We start from the raw sequence: 10,886 nt of genomic DNA, 5'->3' as shown, positions 1-10,886 counted from the left end.
ACAAAAAGTACTGACTGGTCCAAACCTCTGTGTTTTCAGACACTTAACTGACTGCAGTTCCTCCTCTCCCTGCTCTGGCCCTCTCTCCCATACATTGTATGTACCCATATATTGTAAGGCGAGGGAAGGTTTCATTGTTTTGAGGATGGGGGGAGGGGGAGGGAAATCATTTTGGAACCTCAATTTTACTATTGCTTTCGATTCACTGGGTAATGTTGTCTTGAGCATTTCAGTTTGTACTAAGACCACTGAAGCTATCGATCTCATTAAAGAATGAATGTGCCATTCTTAAAGTATTAATTCTAAATTTTAATTTTTGAAAAATAAAATTGTCTTTTTTTTTTCTTTTTTTTTTTGCTCGTTGTTGTCCGTTTGTTTTCACGACATGTAACTTTGTTGATGTTTTACCAATGTAAACAAAAATGGTTTATCACGGAAACCATCAAACCTGCTAATATGAAAAGTGCATTTTAAACAAACAGGTGATTTCTCATTTGTCTCACTGACTCATTTTCATCCTTAAACAATTATGTACTATGAGCATAGAAGAACTTAAAATATGAAGAAATTACTATAGTCCCCCCCCCCTTTCATTAAATATAAATAAATAATAAATATTCTCTCCCTAAAAAAAGGTCTTTGTTTTATTGTTTGTTGATGGTGTCAACTGATATGATTTCTTTTATGAATCAAAGCCTCAGCCATTTCTCACTAATATACAGTTTGGCCAAACTGAAGGATGGAGCTAATACAGAGGACGAGAAAGGGACTTTGTGACAAGATGAAAATTCGTTTACAGTAACTAGGTTAAGGAGTGTTAAAGGAGTCGTTATAAACTGTAAAAACACAACAAGAAAAGGAAACAAAAAAAGACAAACAAATATTTGCTGATGTTTGTTTTTAGTCATGTTGTTATTAGTCTAGACATGGAGAACAATGGCTTTATCATATTTATAACACTGAGCGGTATTTTCCTCAGTATTTTAAGTGTTTGTCATTTCAATGCTGACCACATTTGCAACCGCAATGGTGAAAAAACAGTTTCATTTTTATATTAACAGCACTAAGGATTCTCAGGAGCATACACTGAGATTCTTCTCTTTTCTTTATTTCTCATGTCTTTTTGAAACCATGATTTCAGTCTGACTTACTGGATTTCTGTCAAAATCTTGTTTGGAATCTGCCCAAAACTGATAAACACTAATCGACATTCCAGAGAAAGGGAGAAATTTGAGTGTTCACATTCAAATTTTAGAGTTCCGTAAGCAATTCGGAAAGAAATTTCATGGAATAGTTTCTAAAGACAAAGAGACATGGATTTTAAGGACTTGAACAGATGTAAGCACACACAAGCCCGTCTCCCTTGGACATTGTCTCCAAAAATGTCACGGCTGATTTTCCCACCAGTGTCCTGCCAGTTGATATGTGTAGTCTTTTCAAGAGGAGGCGATGAAGAGTGTTAGCTTCATTACGCAGTACAGAGCTAGAGCAACAGAGTGGGTCTAGAACCAGACCACACAGATACAGAGCCCAAAACATCTGCTTCTGCCTATGTCTTCTCCTTTCCCACAGTAACAGAACAACAACAACAATAACAACAACAACAATAATAATAATAATAATAATAATAAAATAATAATACAGAATAGACTGGATCAGTAAAACAACATGATTAAACACATGACTGTGTGTCAGACACATTGGCCTCTGGGCTCATGTATCTATAGCTACTATAGCTACTGGCTCCAGTTCGCCCAGTCTGACACCGTTTCCATTCAGCTCATTTATACTGGAGCACCACTAAGAAGAAATGTATTTGGAAGGTTAGCCTGGGTCTGAGCGTTCGCTAGCTCACTAGCTTGGCCTGGTGTTCAGCTACAATAACTTTGACATTATTTTCCTTGAGAGCCAGTCGCAGCCCATTAGACATTTTAACCTAATGAGTCTCATGGTAGAGTGAACTACCATTTTTTTTTTCGTGGAGTTCAGAAAAAAGAAAACAAAGGAAAATTGACTAAATGAAAGCGGGTAGCGTGGAGTCCTGACGTGAGAAAACAGGATGGACTGATCTTTCCATCCTACATGTAGTGGCAAATGCGTACCACATGCAACAGGTTTAATGGGTTGTGACCGAACAGAATATTTGTCATAACTGAACCTTTCTTGGAACTTCTCTTTGAGCAATGCCACTTTTCCAGGCGGTTATAAAGTCATGTCAGTCAGAGAAGAACAATGCCCCCCAGCACACCCCCCCCCCCCTGCCCCCCCACCCCCCCACCCCAATCCCAACAAACAGCATTCCTGTCCCAGAAACAAAAATGGAACAAAATTAGGCTTGCATTAACGCAGACTACCACTTCTGTATTAAATTAAATATTTGGTGATTCCACATTATACACACTGAAAATTACAAATGTAGAGAGTTGTAACAAACACTACATTAACACACTTTACATTATGTATATGTATATAGTTACACACTTACACAATTATACCAAACAAACTGTATTACTGTGTAACTGTAAAGTTTTTCATTTCACAAAGAACTCCACACAGTCTAGTCGTAAATTGTATGTACAATGGTAATGTGGCATTTGTTACAAAACAAAGCAATATATCAATAGCAGAAGTTAAAAATATGTCAAAGACAAAAACCTTGTATTAATTAACATTATATGTTATAGGGACTTATCCTGCTCTCCTTTTGAGATGCTTGGTGTATCAACTGATTCAGGGTAGGCTTGGATTTCATCCAAGGTTAAGTGGTAATGCTACATCGATCAAGATTTGAATTCCAATATCTCTGGGTTAGGCTATATATTTATTGGACTTAGCACTTATGGTCTCTAATAAGCACCATTCCTTGACCATTACCCTATGATCTATGGAAAGATTTATGTAAAAGATTTACATATAACCTTTCCATCTATTGAATAGATGGAAGTGTCTGGTCCTTTGACAAAAACTCTTCAATGTTCTTGTGGAGATACATTTCCTGAAGAATTAAACTGCTGAGATGACATATTACTATTTCACAGTTTGCCAAATAGTCTTTAAAAGTAATGAATGTCTCATTTAAGCAGGCGAGGTTCTAAAGGAGACTGCGACATTATGTCCTTAGATGTTCTCATCTGTCTTTGGTGAGATTAAAAAGATAAGTCATTCTTGCCAAGACAGCACCAGTGGCTCCTTGTTTAAAGTGACAGGACAGAGAAACAACTGATACCCAGGGGGCCCCAAACACAAGACTTGAGTGTCTCTGACCGTCTTTACCTCCAGGGGGAGACACTAACTCCCCAACATTTACATCTCAATACTTCAAAACTTGTCTGTGGTATCAAACAAGTGAAATGGCTAAGCAACTGACAAGTAAGTGTTGATCCATAATTTGGAAAAGTTGAATGCTGTTGAATATTCTATGGTTTCATTATTTTCCGCTTCAACAAAATGACAAACGTTGTTTTTGTTCAGGGCTGGAACTTTTCTTGCGCATACAGAGAGTCATTCTCACCCACACGGCAAGCTAGAATAGCCTATAAACTCAAATACTTGAAAACTACACTAATCGTCTCTGCCCATCTGCTGATGTAATGCCATGGTTAACCAAAACAATCAGCAGCACTAATCTAAGAGAGAGAGAGGCTTGATAAGGTAAGTATATACCACTGTTACATTCTACACAGAGGTATGTATTAAAAAGATACACATATTTTGACTGGGACACATAAACTGGAGGAAAACTTAAATGGAAAAGAAGCAGCTTAGAGGAAAACTTCATCATTGTCGAAATTCTGCTGTCCTTTTTTTTGGAACTGTGTTTCATGCGCATATTTTCAACTGCTGGGAACAGGAAAGGTGACAGAATGCAGCTGTCATGTAGAAAAGCAGTGATGGAGATGTCAGTGTAGAATGAACCTGCCATTTAAAAATGACTGACCTATCAGTGCACTGGTACACTATGACAATCAGCCTGTTTTGGACTCTCTGTTACTCCCTCTTATCTTGCCTATTGCAACGTGAAACATGTAAAGGACATGCGTGAATGGCTCACTGTTTCTTAGGTTTAGTCCATGACGTCTTTATGATACAAGTATTTTTGAGGCCGTTTTTTTTTTGTTTCAAACTGTTGCCAATTTAATGAGTAAATAGATTCTTCGAGGCAGCGGCTGTCATCAAACTCATATGCATAGGACATTCTCTTATTTTAAATGGTAGTTAACAATGGGCTATATATCTATGGGAGCTTTTGTCTGCTCTTAAGGGTGTAACTAATTCTGTAGGCAAAAAGAGAGGACAGTGAAACGGAAATACCTCGAACATGCTGGTCCTGAGCCAAACTTCATTTGTGCTCTCTGCCCTGCTAGTTGGGAGTTAGCTAGTTTCCTCTTTCCTGTGACATCACTCCCCTGGACTGGTACAACAATACGGCCGCCACAGTTGCCTGACATTACAGCTTCCTTTAATGCTCATGGGAGAATCGTGTTCGGAATCCCTGTCCGCTCGAGTACGCTCCGACTGCAGTTCCCAGCAATCCCAAGCTGCACAGCTGTAGCTCATGAGAGAACTGATCCAGATAAGCAGGAATGGCTACAGAAATTCCTGGCTCTTCTGGACAAATGGGAAAAAAAACATTCCCTAAAGGAGGATTTCCCAATGACAGGCAGCTGGTACACCGCTGTTTTATATGTCAAGCAGCTGGGGTGAAATTTCACCAATATTTTTTGAAGGTGTTATCAATAACAGCATAACTGTCGGTCCTGGTGACGTCAGGGACAGGACAGGAAGGTGTGTGTAGAGGAATGATTGACGTCTGGGTATCCGTGGAATCTTTGTGCTAACAACCCTTATTTAATATACTTTGGTAGAAGTAATGGACATTTCAAATGGAACATGTCACAGCCTCACCTGTGGCGCATCAGTGACATGCACACTGTGATAATACATACAGTATTGGCAGTAATATGAAAAAGTACATGTGCTTTAAGCAACGCCAAGAAAGGTAATGACTTCACTTGGACTTTCCACAAAACTACAACATTTTGTAATTTGCTTCTTTTTTTTTTTTTTTTTAAGAATTCTTTGGCAATCTAAAATGTTGACTATTCAGGGGGTTGAGTTGACCTTCAAGCTAAACAGACAGTAAGGGAAAAAAAACACAGCTGAGAACAATGAAAAGATTACAAACAGCGAAACCATACTGCAATGTTGCCATACTCTGTAAATTCCTACTTCTTCATTTACAATGTGTAGCCTCAAGTCACAGGTTCACCCAGAACACCATTAACTTCATCTTAACGTTATTCATTTCTGAAGTTGAAATTTTGACAATATTGGGCGCCAAATAACAATATTTCACGTAGAAGACAGTGTTATTCGACATCATCAAAATCTGTCAGCCCCAGTCATTAAAAAACTTGTGCAATGCATGATTAGTGCATTGAAATACAAAATATCATGTATCAAAGACGCAGACTTCTGTTTATGATCTTGCATTGCCTTTAAATTCTCCCCAGCTCTTTTGCGTTACAGGCCAAATGGATCAAACTTTGACAAGGCTGGTCCCATTCAGTGCCAGCCAAATGTATTAAAACCCCCATTATCTTAGCATCCAGGCTCCAGCATACAGAGCAGTAAACCTTAGTTAGCTCTTAAACTCTGGTGTCTACTTTATGGAATCCCCCAGGGAGTCTGGGTTTGAAAAATTTAAGCAAATTGCTGCTTGAAATCAGTGCTTTTCTCCCAGTCTCAGATCTTAATTTGTTGTTTTAGCCTATTTCAGAAATACGAGCCAAATGCTAAAGCGCACAAAAAAAAAAAGGGATAGAGAGAGAGAGAAAAAAAAATGCACCTTGTGAGATTTTTTTTTAATGTAATCCAGATGTGTGCAAGGTCTTTGGAAACAGGTGATGATAACATTAGGCTGGGATTGCACACAGATGGAAAAGGGTTCGAACCTATTGCTGTATTACCAGCGGGGTCATAATTTTTTTTTCTTTCTTTCTTCAAATGATGAAAATGATTTCAAAGCGAATTGGACTTAAAGTGCGCTTTGTGTCGTGTAAACTTGGTGAGCCAAAGGGCAACTCTCTTGCTTCAAATCTTTTCTTCAGCAGGGCAGATATACTACATATATATACTATATGTACAGTAGATACATACATATATACAGTGGATCTAATCTCCTTGTGAAAAGATTTGTATATATGTATACACACATATGTTCCTCCTCCCCCTATTTAAATATATTGTTTCAGTGTCTGTTCACAGAACATGGGTCTGTATGTGTGATACGGTGAGTTACATATAGAGGTGGGCGTTTTCAGAACGACAAACAAGACTGACATCATCCATCCAAAGTTCAAACTCACATCACGGCAAACGCTGTTCATGACTCTGAGAATATTCTGCTACACATTTCTAAGTCGGTACCTTGGGGAGGATCATTTGAGTGTGTTTATTTGCATGAAGCAATATGTTTGGGTACCTATGGGGCATAGCAGCTAGTCCTGAGGGGCCTATAATTTCTCTCCTTCTAATTATCACTATTACAGCCTCACCAGGGGAGAGGCGAGTTCACTCCGTAAGAGGCAGAAGTCGTGGTCTGCGTATTGTCAGGTGAAAACAGTGCTGAGGAGTATCAGGGGAAGTTGGGGCTGATGAGACAGGCAGTGGAGCAGTCCACGAAAGAGAGACTGAGGAGAGTCACCGTACGCGTCAGAGATCCAAACCTCCGGCGGAGAGAGGGCAGACACGCAACAAACTCCGACATGCCTGAGAAACACCTCTAAACTCAGCAATTACACCTCCCAAAGGAGCAAAGGAGTCGACAAAGCAGCACAGGGAGGTATTTTCTTCCCACCAAGGAAAGGCTGGACTCCTGTGAATGTGTAAGATTCCTTTTTAAGTAACACACCCACAACATACTATGACTATTAGTACAATATGTCATTTTTCCAGCAAAGGGTATTACAACAAGTGTAAAATATGTGATGTGGTCGACATGAGAAGGGGTGGTTGGTGTGAAGAAGACTTTGTATCACATAAAATTTACGAGTGATTACAACTGTTGGAAGATTTAAAAAAAAAAAAAAAGACAAGCCCTCTTTTTCACTGTCTCTCACTCAACTGAGTTACAATAGGCTGAGTTCTGTTTGGACCACAGCCCAACATATTCCAAAGTGAAATGAAACTTGCTCTGGGTTGATCCCACAGATTAAAAACAGAGAAGGCTCAGTGTGTCTGTAATAGTGATTCAGTATTTCACTGGAGTGGCCTCACAGCTGGTGGGCTAGCATTGTTCAACACATCAACAACACAGCACCTAGAAACCCTCCCCCATATCACCACAGTGTAAAAAAAAAAATCCTTCATTCTGAACACACACACACACACACACACACACACACACACACACACACACACACACAAACAGTCATGCTGAGGGGATGGGAGAGATCCCCAAATGGAGCAGTACGGACTATCTGGGCAGCCATTTGGGGAGAGGGTAATTCACTGTGATAGGTGCGTAAGCAGGCGATGTGTTGTCCCAGTGAGGTGCCGCCAGTCGACGCGGTAAACCCAGCGCTCTTAAATCATTACGTTCCGGCGTGAAATTATTCATTTGTGTTGGCCGACAAACCTCATCCCGCGGGCCATCCCTTGCTCCAGATCTCACGCTCCCTCTTACATGTTTATGCAGCTGGATTCTTTTATTGGGCCAGTTATATTAAGCTGCGATAATGGAACATAAGCTTTGTGTTCAAGGTGGGGTTACCAGGGGTTGGCCCACCTGTCAGAGTACGCTGTCAAACACGGTGAATCTGATACCGTATATTTCACACTTCTTCTATAGTCACTCTACATCCAAACAAAGTGCTTGTTTAAGCAGCAAAATTTCACTTAAACTTCCATTAAAGCAGCAACTTTTCACTAAAACTTGAGCTGCTACAAAGCCAGAGCAAACTAAGGGTGCAGAGATCAACAAGGTCATTGTTTTTAGCGGTACAGCAGGAGTGTCAGTAGACAAGCTTAAGGCTGTGGGTTCTGAGCTACTCCAGTTTAAAGCCTTTTTCTCTCCCTTCATAAGCACGTGTGGTAATAGGGATTAGTGGGTGCATGAATAACGAGGATCAGCTCATTTCCTTTTCTGTGTGTGAAGTTGATGGAAGAGGAAACACAGAATATGTTTTCCTTTAGAACACATCCCAGCAGCCATCTGACTCACACCTCAGTCACTGGAGATGTGAATATACTGCATGTGCTTGTGTGTGTGGAGAAAATCGGACCACCTGCTCCTCCACCAGAGCTGATGGAACACACACGCTCACACTCACACACGTGCATACTAACACACATATGCGCAAGTGTGTGCACACACACAGCTGTCTTAAAAAAAAAAAAAAAAAACAGTTTGTAATCCCAAGCCATCATCATAGGGAGGATCATAAAGGATGCTGTAAATTTATCCAAGCCTAATGAAAAGATGTCTTCTATTTACAGTGCTGTTATCACTATTATTATTATTATTATTATTATTATTATTATTATTATTATTGTGGTAGGGCAGAGTGTCTCCTTTTAGGATGATTAAGACTCCAGTTGTGTGTGATCAAATTAAATGAATTAAATGTCACTCAGGCACTTCCTGAGTTCTAAAAAAGAATGCTCTAAATGTGGAATCATTCTAATGTTCCAGATCCTCTTAAAATTCTACGCCTATGACAAATCGCATCTGAAAATATATCTGCCATGGCTTCATACCCCAGAACATCGCAACAGAAGAGCTTAAACTTAGATGTGGTATCTTGCTGCTTCACATGTCCGCACTGCCCAGCTGAGAACACACTTGGCAACCATCCTCAGATCTTGTCAGAGATTAGTTGGTGACTGTTTCTCTATAGGAGAGTCTAATTGCACTGGAACATTACTATCGATTTTGGCAGCACACCAAGAAGCTTGTTGAGAATGGTGTGGGGGTGGGGGTGGGGGTGTTCCCTATAAAACATAAAACTGAGTGGTATTGACTTGAGTAGAACCGAACAGAAATACATTTGTTAATCTATCCTGGCTGTGGATTTGGATTGAAGGATAGGTAGTGTCCACTCTCTCTAGCGTCTAAATGTCCTTTGACACATCTAAATGGTTAAAGACCTACCTCTCACATCACAAAACCAAAAAGAGGCGAAAACATTTCACAAACAAATAATTCCAGTGACTCGAATTAAGTTCATTTCATGTTAATGTCATGGCAATACTCATGGCAAGTCTGTTGGTTTTTTCGCTCCTTGAACAGTTTAATTTTTGCAGCTTTATGATTTGCAGCTGTGTATTCCATACTATCCCTCTAAACGTACAGCTGTGAATCTATAAAAAGAAGTGGAGGAAATTGGCTTTGACAGTGTTTTTCATTCTTTCGTCCTGAAAGTATCATTACCTCTGATTTCCCATCCTGGACAACTGATGAGAATCGAGGACAGGGAGAGCTGAGTTTACGACAGAAGGCCATCATTTGAAGAAGTGACCGAGACAAGAGATAAAGGGGGGAAAATAAACATTTCGGATGGCTGATATGAGCCTTCAGTAAGTGCTAGAATGTCCGGCGGTCCCTCTGGCCACAGAGGGGCCCCATCTCTGAGTGATGACACCTCTGATCTTTTCCATTGACAAGCACTGCAGCTTGATAGAATCCAGAGCTTCTCTCTCTCTCCCTCTCTCTCTCTCTCTCTATCTCACACACACCACACACTCAAAGTGGTTGCTGTGGGCCATTTGTTCTGATAACTATGTGCTAACTGCTACAAGGTGATAATGGGGGGGAGGGGGTTCTGATTGCTCCTCGCATCATTGCTGCCAAAGCTCTCGGTCCTCCTTGACCTTCAGAGAGCTGGCCTTGCTACAGGTCTGAGTGGTCACTTCCCAAACCAATTACACCCATTCAATGAATAACAAAAACCGAAACGAGGCACTCCCAGGCTGACATAACGGAGAGACGTTAAAGTAAACAGTGTCTTTCAGAGAAAAGCAAACATTTTATTATTTGTTTAAGAAATTCTGCATTGACATAAATCATGTAACTCGTTGTTGTTCAGAAAATAAAGTTTTGTGGTTTAGTGATTCAGTTTCACAGAGAACAATCAAATTTGACCCTAACCATCTAACAGTCCATTTTTCAAGAGCACACTGTTTTGTTGATAATGATGAGAAACTCAAAATCATTTTTTTTGTTGTAGATTAACTGCATTTTACCTGTATTTCCTGATATGGAGGGAGTACACGCATGAGTAACAGCATACATTTTCATTAGTTCTTAGAAAGCAGATTCGAAAAATTCTGGGCAAGGTCTCCAGAAGAAAGAAAGAAAGAAAGAAAGAAAGAAAGACAGAAAGAAAAAAAAACAACTTTCACACTGTTCACTTTTTATGGGAACATGTCAAAGACATCAATTTTAAATGTGATTGCATGCAGAACTATCATTTTTAAACACGTACAAATGTTTTTCATCACCACTCTTGCCTCAGCCAGATACTGAGTGATTTAAAATCATTTTTAAACGCATAACACCAGGGAACAAAGGCAGTTGTCCATCCAATTCACGTACAAAGTTGAAGCCCATTTCTCCCATAATGACGGATCCAGTAGGAAGCAAAACAAAGTGACTGTGGTCAGTTTTACCACTGAAGTCTCTCTTGGAAGCTTTACGCTTTAGCTAGTGGAAAAGTAGCTTAATGGATACCACACTAAACAGCATCCTTTCAGAAAGATGACAATTCCTCAATCCTTCATTTCAATGAGAAAGGAAGGAGCGCGTCTCGCCCAGACACCGGTCCCGGGCCGGCCAAAGATTTGACAATTTAAAAATCTCTTCATATACATAGATCTTTTTTTTT

This window comes from Chanos chanos, chromosome 2 (genome assembly GCF_902362185.1).
Source record: "Chanos chanos chromosome 2, fChaCha1.1, whole genome shotgun sequence".
Classification (NCBI taxonomy): domain Eukaryota; kingdom Metazoa; phylum Chordata; class Actinopteri; order Gonorynchiformes; family Chanidae; genus Chanos; species Chanos chanos.
Note: the sequence above shows the minus strand (reverse complement) of the source record.